Here is an 8156-nt window from a genome sequence, read left to right on the forward strand (position 1 = left end):
CCTGGAAAAATAACTTCACCTCCCTAAATATCAAAATTTCGATCTTAAAATACAAATAAAATTGTAACTACACGGTTGTAAGCATGATGGCTGGTACAAATGGTCTGCTCAATAAATATTTGTTCAATAATAGTGTTTATATGATTACTTTGTAAACTGTGTGGATAATGGCACTTACTGTTACTATAGTAACAGCACCTGACACACATTACTTAGTTGTTTTTTGTGTTTTCTGCCTCTCCCCCCCATACCCCCCACCCCCAAACACAAGCTCCATGAAAGCAGGAATCTTCCATCTTTTTGGTTCTGTTTCTTGATTGTCTTCACTTTTTGGAATTTAAAACCAGGCCATCAGGGCAGAGAAGTGGGTAATGGTTGTGGAAAGATTTATGTGTCGGGTTCTCTCTTCTCATATAATCATGAAAACCAGACAGAGGTTCCTATAGCAGAAAGAGCTCTTGGCTCTGAATTAGCAATGCCGTAACACAACAAATGCAATTTTCTCTTAATAAGAATTCAGTCTCGGGGCACCTGGCTGGCTCGGTCAGAAGAGCCTGTGACTCTCATGGGGATCCCTGGGTGGCTCAGTGGTTTGGCACCTGCCTTTGGTCCAGGGGGCGATCTTGGAGTCCTGGGATCAAGTCCCACTCAGGCTCCCTGCATGGAGCCTACTTCTCCCTCTGCCTGTGTCTCTGCCTCTCTCTCTCTCTCTCTCTCTCTCTCTCTCTCATATGAATAAATGAATAAAATCTAAAAAAAAAAAAAAAAAAAAAGAAGAGCCTGTGACTCTTGATCTCATGGCTGTGAGTTCGAGCCCCATATTGGGGGTAGAGATACTTACAAATAAAATCTTAAAAATGAGAGAGAGAGAGAGAAAAGAATTCACTCTCCATCCCGGTAGGCTGTATTCAGACTACAGCGGTACACATCTTGTGATGAGATGAGGCAAGATTTAAGGGAGACCAAGTTCTATTTTACAGGGAGAGGCTGATCCCCCCTCCCCGGGCACCAGGTCCCCAGAACATAAACTCCATGGGGGCAGGATTTTCTTCCAGCACCTAGTACACAGCTTAGTACATACGATCGTCCTTCAATAAACAGTTGTGCAAAAAGATGTTTGGGGGATGATTATGTTTCAGCACACAGAGCTGCTCCCGGGCCCTGAAAGGTAAGGCTCTGAGAGGAGCCTGGAGTCCATAACCTCAAGGCAGGATACAGAGATGGTGCCCTGAGTGCCACAAAAGGGAAATACTAATGTGCAACTGAAGGGGAGAAAAGATATTGCAGGGGTCGTTGTGAAATAGAAGAAACAGAAGCCTGAAGGGGATGGAACCACATCTTATTTCGGGCAGGCTATCACTCCTAACATAAGAAGAACACACCTAGAAAATAAGTCAACCAATAAGAAGGATTAGGGTTTCTGTATTTTTATTTTTTTTAATTTTTTTTTTTTTTGGCTCTGTATTTTTAAAGACAGTTACTACAAAGGGTCAACCTGTCTCAAAGTAATTTGCTCTTGGTCACCTGGAATAACTAAATGGGGAGGGGAGGAAGCTAAAAGCACATTTCCTCAATGCCTTGAAAGCAGCTTGAATTTTACCTATTTCGGAGGCATTCGCCAGGAAATGAATTCCTCTTTTTGGGCCCAGACAAGTTCAGTTGTCTCAAGGCTTTCTTCATGTGCATTCTGACTGTGACAGATAATTAAACAGTAGTTGGAGAACTGCACTTATCAAAGTGACAGGGTACCTTATAAAACACCTTCCCAGGTAACTGAAAAGCTGCTCTCATCTAAGAAGTCGCGGCTTCCTCAGTTTCCCTAATTGTCGACACCTCAAGGAGGTAATTAAAGTTCGTTCTGCCCTCTGCACAGCGCTCTTAAAAAACAATGTTCCTTTCAGACTTCTGAGTGTAAAAAGAACATAAAGTTGCATTTCCTCTTAAAGCGCGTGCAACAGGCCCCTAGTAAAGGCTCCATGGAGATTTCCTGTAAAGTGAGGAGTGTGAAAAGGCCCCAAGTTTCCTGCCACACAACGGCGACGCAGATTAAAATAAAGACCTAAATGATACACCTTGTTAACATGTGCTGCGATGCTTTATCAACACTCTGGAAATTGGAATGTTTCTTTTATCCTTCTGAACTTTCTTGAAATGACTACCCAAATTCCCTTAATACATAGGCAGGAATGTACTTGGCAAGCTTTCCAGAGAGGAGAGGAAAAAAAGAGTTCAGCTTTGAAATCACTTGACATGATTTAATGGGAGCTTTAGAGAAAATGGAAGCCCTTTGGCCAGATCTCGGCCTGTGTGATTGCAGTGTGGACCTAGATACCACGGAGGATGGCAGCGGGATCCACCACTCGTAGAAGCCAACAGGTTAGTGCAATGTGTGAACAGCAGGTGCACAGGGCCCTGGCTGCGGGCACAGCAAGGGGGATGCTCCAGGGTCTCTCCCCACAGACGGTTCCACTGAGGCTCTCTAACGCCAGCTACACAGTCCCAGCCCAGGCCCTATTCTCCAAAGGACGAGCAGCCTTCTCGTGTGAAACAAAACTCAGATACTGGTCTTGAGAAACTGAGCCCCCCAAAAATTCTCACGCGAGACGAGGCAGGGCTTGACCTCCAGAAGCGTGTTACAAATTTAATGTGTTCTCCTAGAAACGACTTTGAACAATCAGCTATTCCATTGGAAGATACTACATACTAACGTACGTGATCTTTGAAGAAAAAGAGAAAGGATCATAATTCCTGAAATATCCTGGGGTTTTGACGGGAGTGGTGGCGACAAGAAAAGAGAACAAATGTGGCCATGTTGGCCGTCCCCATCCGTGACCAGGACGCTGCAGACGTACACTTTGTGCCAATGGTAGCTCTGAGCAGCAAGCAGTCCGTTCACATTTTAATGTCACTGCGGTTTAATTGTAAACGTTGTCATTTGAAAGGGAACGGGTGGTATGAAAGCTAAGGTATTTTATTTTTTGTGTACCCCATTCTCTTATAGTTAGACGAATAATTGATATCACATGCCACAGGTCTCCGAAGAATAATCAGTAAGCTGATTTAGTGGCTTTATTTTGCAATTTTACGTTTAAATAAAAAGGGAAGAGGGAGTGCCTCCACGAAGTCTAAAAAATGAGCCTTACTTAAACGATGTTTCAGAGAAAACACAAAAGTACTAAAACAATTCAAAGTTACACCTCCTACTCCACTTTCACTCCTGACATTGCAAGGAGTGGGGACAAGGGTAAGTAATGACATGAAAAGGGATGCAGAAAAACAAAGAAGCAAGAATTTTATAAAACAGGTTATTCTTAAATTTCGATTTTGCCAGTTCATCTGCCTGATATTCTGACCTGTAGGTTTATGCAAAGATTTTCTTAAAGACAGCTGAGGTGTACTGACCAGCACTCTGATGCTGGAGGCAAAAATCTTTTTTCTAAAAAAGCCTGAATTGGGCCACTGATTACGTGTGGGATCAAGTCACAACCTCTCTTAGCCTCGTGTAGAATATGGGGTTAATAATTCAAACTTCACAATGTTACCTTGAGGGTTCAATAAAACAAGGCATGTGAAAATGTTCAGTTGAGTACAAACTATTTCTGATCAGATGTTAAATTCTAAAAAAGGGTCCCATTCGGTTGAGGGAAGCCTAAATCATAGCAGCTCAGTCCTTACTTCCTACAGCCTCGTCTGGGGAACCTCTCAGAAAAGTGGGGGGTTTCTGTTGGCTGAAAGACATTGAGAGCAAGGAGCCAAGGGCAGTGTCTAGGATTGTCTTAGAAACCAACACTGTACCCGGTGTACGTAGCCTGCACTTTTAAAAGCATTTTGCATCATCATATTAGCCTGTTTATACCTGACAACAGCCATAACCTGATTGATCATCCCCCATTTTACCGTTGAGCAGCTGAAACAAAGATGAAAACCCAAAGACATTCAAGGTCATCCGGCTCTGTGGAACCGGAATGCAGGCCTAAGCTCTGAGGCTGAGTCTGGGCTCTTCTCACTCCTCTTGCCCCAGGCCCCATGGAACAAGAGAAGCCCCCAAGGGCTCCATGCCACAGCAGAGCTGAGAGGACCAAGGAGATCTGGGGTCTGAACAGAGAGACCAAGGCTGCTGGCCATGGGGTCTTGGGGACCAGAGACAGTGGTAAGGTCGGTGGTCATCAGCAGTGGTGACCAGATTAAAGCAGTATCGGGGCCCACTTACTGCGTTACCCCCAGCACATGAGAGGCTGATACACAGGTACAGGGTAGGATAAGACATTTCATGAGGACCAGACACACAGTCTGTGGCCAGCAAGCACCTCGCTGTGCAGGTGAGGTGGGGTGAGCCCCTCGCCCACCCCCAGGAGGGCAAGGGGGAGCCTCGAACACAAGGCCTTGCTGAAAGCAGAAGAGATCCCAGGGCCTTTCATCTGCAAAACCAAGTGTGTCCTTCCTCACTGGAGCCTGGAATCTGGAGACCAAGATCTGCTCCTGTGGGGAAAGTAAATTTGCAGGTTTGTATCCGCCAAGGTCCTTTACACGATATTCTCTCCACCTGGAATGTTCTTTCCCAGATCCTTTCCCTGATCTTTCTCCTATTTTCATCTGGTGACTGTTCAAATGTCATTCCTAGGAAGACCCCCCATTGCTCTTTGTGCCCTTGTCTGTGTTACTATTCCTAAGCACCCGCTGTAATCACTTTATCATCTTTCCTTCAACTAGAGGGTAAGCTCTTTGAGCATAAGGACTTGGTCTCCTTTGCTGCTTTATGTTCAATGCCTAAAACTCCGCCTACTGTACAGTAGGTGCTCAGTAAATATTTGTTGGCTGATTTAATGCATCATATGGGTTCGTGTCAACCCCAGTGCACACATATTTAGGTTAACAGAGCTTGCAGGGAACTTAAGAATCCAATCTAATACATCTCTTTTTTTTTTCTTTTAATCAGAATATATTCTTCAAAGACTAAGATATAAACAGAAAAAGCTCTAACAGCTCTGCCTGAATCCTGGAAGTGAGGGGGAGGCTCGTTCTAGGAAGAATTGTAGAGAACTATTTGGTAAACACTTATCTCAACCAACTGCTTTATTTTTTTAATTGAGGAAACGGAAGCCCAAAGATGTAATCCGCTGAAAGTCGCTAAGCCCAAAAGTTAGTTTTCACGAACTCCAATCCGTTTTTTCCAAGTTACCTGTTTTGTACCAGGCAGAGTGAAGGTTCTGGTCCCAGAAGCGAGCCCCTTCTTTAGATTTCGTGTGTTGGTTACCCAGTCTGCAGATGCCAAGAGACATGGAATATTTTTTTTTTTCAATTACAAACCCTCTGGGTAAAATTTTCTATTTTTTGTCAGAATAACTAAAATTCGGCAAACACAGCTAATGGCACAACGTGAGTTTCTTCTACCTTCTTAATACCGTTTCCCTCACCAAGCCCTCACTTGCACACCCAGGATCTTGGCCTCATCTCTTTGTGCAGCTCAGCAATGCTCCTTTCTCCCCTAGTGCTCCCCTCCTCCAAACAATGTTGTGCCGCACATGTTCCACATCTGTCAAAATGCCCTCTAGCTACACACTCCAAAATACTTACACACACAATTCTTCCTAAGCATGTGCCTGTGGTTCCCTCTCTCCTCTCTGTCTCTCTCTGTGTCTCTGTCTCTGTCTCTGTCTCTCTCTCTCACACACACACACACACTCACCCCCAAGCTCTTGCTATAATAGGCTTTTCCTTCAAATCTTTGGCATCCAAGTCTCCCCTCTTCTGGTGTATCTTTTCTCCTCCTTCCCCCTCACCCCCCCTCCTCCCTCTGGGACCTTCCCCTCCCCCTCCCCCTCCTCCAGGCTCTACCAAGCCTGTCTCATTTGCCACTTTACTCCATTCCATGGTTCCTGCAGATGGCAGGGGGGAGTGGGACCATTGGCCATGAGCACCAAGTGATATGTTATTATGGAAAATTCTTCTCTAAATGAAACTCAGCCATCTGGCAAAATGTGTAACAGGGGAAAACCAAACCGAGAAGGAAAAAATCCATGAAACGTTTGCTCATTTCAGGTTGGGAAGGATGATAAAAAAACCAGAAGATGATCGACTCAAATCCAACTAGTTAACATTGGAACATAAAACTCATCCAGTTTCTATCACTGGATTAGTGATAGAAATACCTATATCCTGGTCTTGCGTACATAATATTTAAATATTCAAGATCTGAAATTAAATTTCCCCAACAGACACTTGTAGGAGATAACATTTTTAATGGAGTTAGTAGGGGAGGAAATTTGCACCTCTGCCTGATATAATGTGTGAATTACGTTTCTGTGTCTTGATCTTCCCAAGTGAAACTAAAAACTATCCTATGGAAGATTTTCCTTTAATCTCCTTATTTTTTAAAAAAATATATTTTAATGTCTAAATAAGAAATTCTCCAACATTTATTCTTTATATCCATACTCTTAATACTCTCTCTGATTTTTAAATATTCTTCTCATGTAACCTTAAGTCAGAACAGAAGGTCAAAGGATAGAGTTAGAATCATAATATATTCCTTCTCATAAAAAGCTATACATCAACCACAATGAAGATTTTTCCACTTTATCTTCAACTGAGACAGAATTTTGGCACGAAGCAGAGAAAGAATGTGCTTTATGAAAAACAGACAATGCTGACTTTTCCATAACTTGGCTCTATCAAGTAGAAAGTTATTTTCTAGTAATGAAAATACAAGACCATTTATGTTTGAATAATAATCGTATTTGAATTCACATCATAATTGGGATGTGAATTATCTATGTCAAAGTGGAGAAAAGGCAGTGCTGATTATCAAAGGACTTGCAAGAACCTCTCACTTTCCCCACACGAAGCAAATAAAATGACAATATGCAAATGTTAAAAGATCCTAACAGGTCCTTGAAAATCAAATCATTCCTGGCTCCTACCAATGGTATTTGTCCTATGGAGGGGTCCAAGATTTAACATTTGATCTGCCCAAGAGAGCCAGGATCTTTCTGTTGGGCACACATTCCACATATATGAAATTTCAGACTTGGACTCTGTCTTTCAAAACCTTATTTCTTTCCTGATTGTAGCTACATCATGCTCTTTGCTATTTGTTGTCATGGGCTTTGATCTCCAACCTCTCACACATACCACAAAATTTCCCTCAAGGAGAGAGTCTGTGACTATGAATGAAAAAAGAGAAGAAAACCCCCCATTTCCTACCTTGATGATGAATTATTTGTTTACATGTTTCTCCTTTCCTCTATCTTTGTCTGCTCCATGGAGTAGTGGCAATGGCAACTGAATACTGGCTCAGTAAATGTGGAATAGTTGAGATTCTTTTGGTTAGAAACAACAGAAGAAAGCCTCACACTTGCTCTGGCCAAAAAAAGAAAGGAAAAAAAGGAAAGAGAAGAAGCAGTGAGAGATTTAGCATTAAGATACAGGGGTGATTCATACAACCCAAGGATAGGAATGTGGCCAGGCCTAAGACTGAACAGAAATGGAAAAGGGGTCAAGAATTTGTCCACCTCTCCTCTTCTGCTTCGTCTTTCTTAACATGGTGCTTTGTCCACTGGATGAAAATAAAATGGACACTCATAGCTCCCAAGTTCAAATATTAAATTTCCAGTTTCTCTGGAAGATTCTTCCTCAGAATCCCACAGAAAGCATTCGAATTGGCCCACAGCACACCCTTGACCTAATCGGCGAAGGCCCGGAAAGGCAGGGTCACATCGTCATAGAGCTTTGGGGGGGCACACCTTTCAGAAGGGGTGACTGAGTGGTGATGTGCTGTGGGCAGACATAAGATAGTCACCACCTGGTGACTGAACCAGGAAAACTAACCAGGAAACGGTGTTGGAGTGACAGGAAAGAGAAACTGATATTTTAGCATTAGAAAAATATATTTGTGGGGATCCCTGGGTGGTTCAGCAGTTTAGCAACTGCCTTTGGCCCAGGGAGTGATCCTGGAGACCCAGGATCGAGTCCCACGTCGGGCTCCCTGCATGGAGCCTGCTTCTCCCTCTGCCTGTGTCTCTGCCTCTCTCTCTCTCTCTACCTCTCATGAATAAATAAAATCTTTAAAAAAAAAAGAAAAATATATCTGTGATGGAGCATACAGTAGTGTAAGCCACATGAAACCCTGATACAATCGAAAGACTAAATGTGTAACT

General features: G+C 43.1%; 1 long non-coding RNA gene across 1 annotated transcript; it reads right to left on the bottom strand.

Annotated features, from left to right (window-relative positions):
- Positions 1 to 2615: 2615 nt before the first annotated feature.
- LOC140599887 (uncharacterized) lies at positions 2616 to 7359 on the bottom strand. The gene is made up of 3 exons (XR_012002887.1): positions 7204 to 7359; positions 5180 to 5259; positions 2616 to 4479 (listed from the first exon to the last, which is right to left on the bottom strand). It is a non-coding gene; the product is annotated as an uncharacterized lncRNA (long non-coding RNA).
- Positions 7360 to 8156: the final 797 nt, after the last annotated feature.

This window comes from Vulpes vulpes, chromosome 8, assembly GCF_048418805.1.
Source record: "Vulpes vulpes isolate BD-2025 chromosome 8, VulVul3, whole genome shotgun sequence".
Taxonomy (NCBI): domain Eukaryota; kingdom Metazoa; phylum Chordata; class Mammalia; order Carnivora; family Canidae; genus Vulpes; species Vulpes vulpes.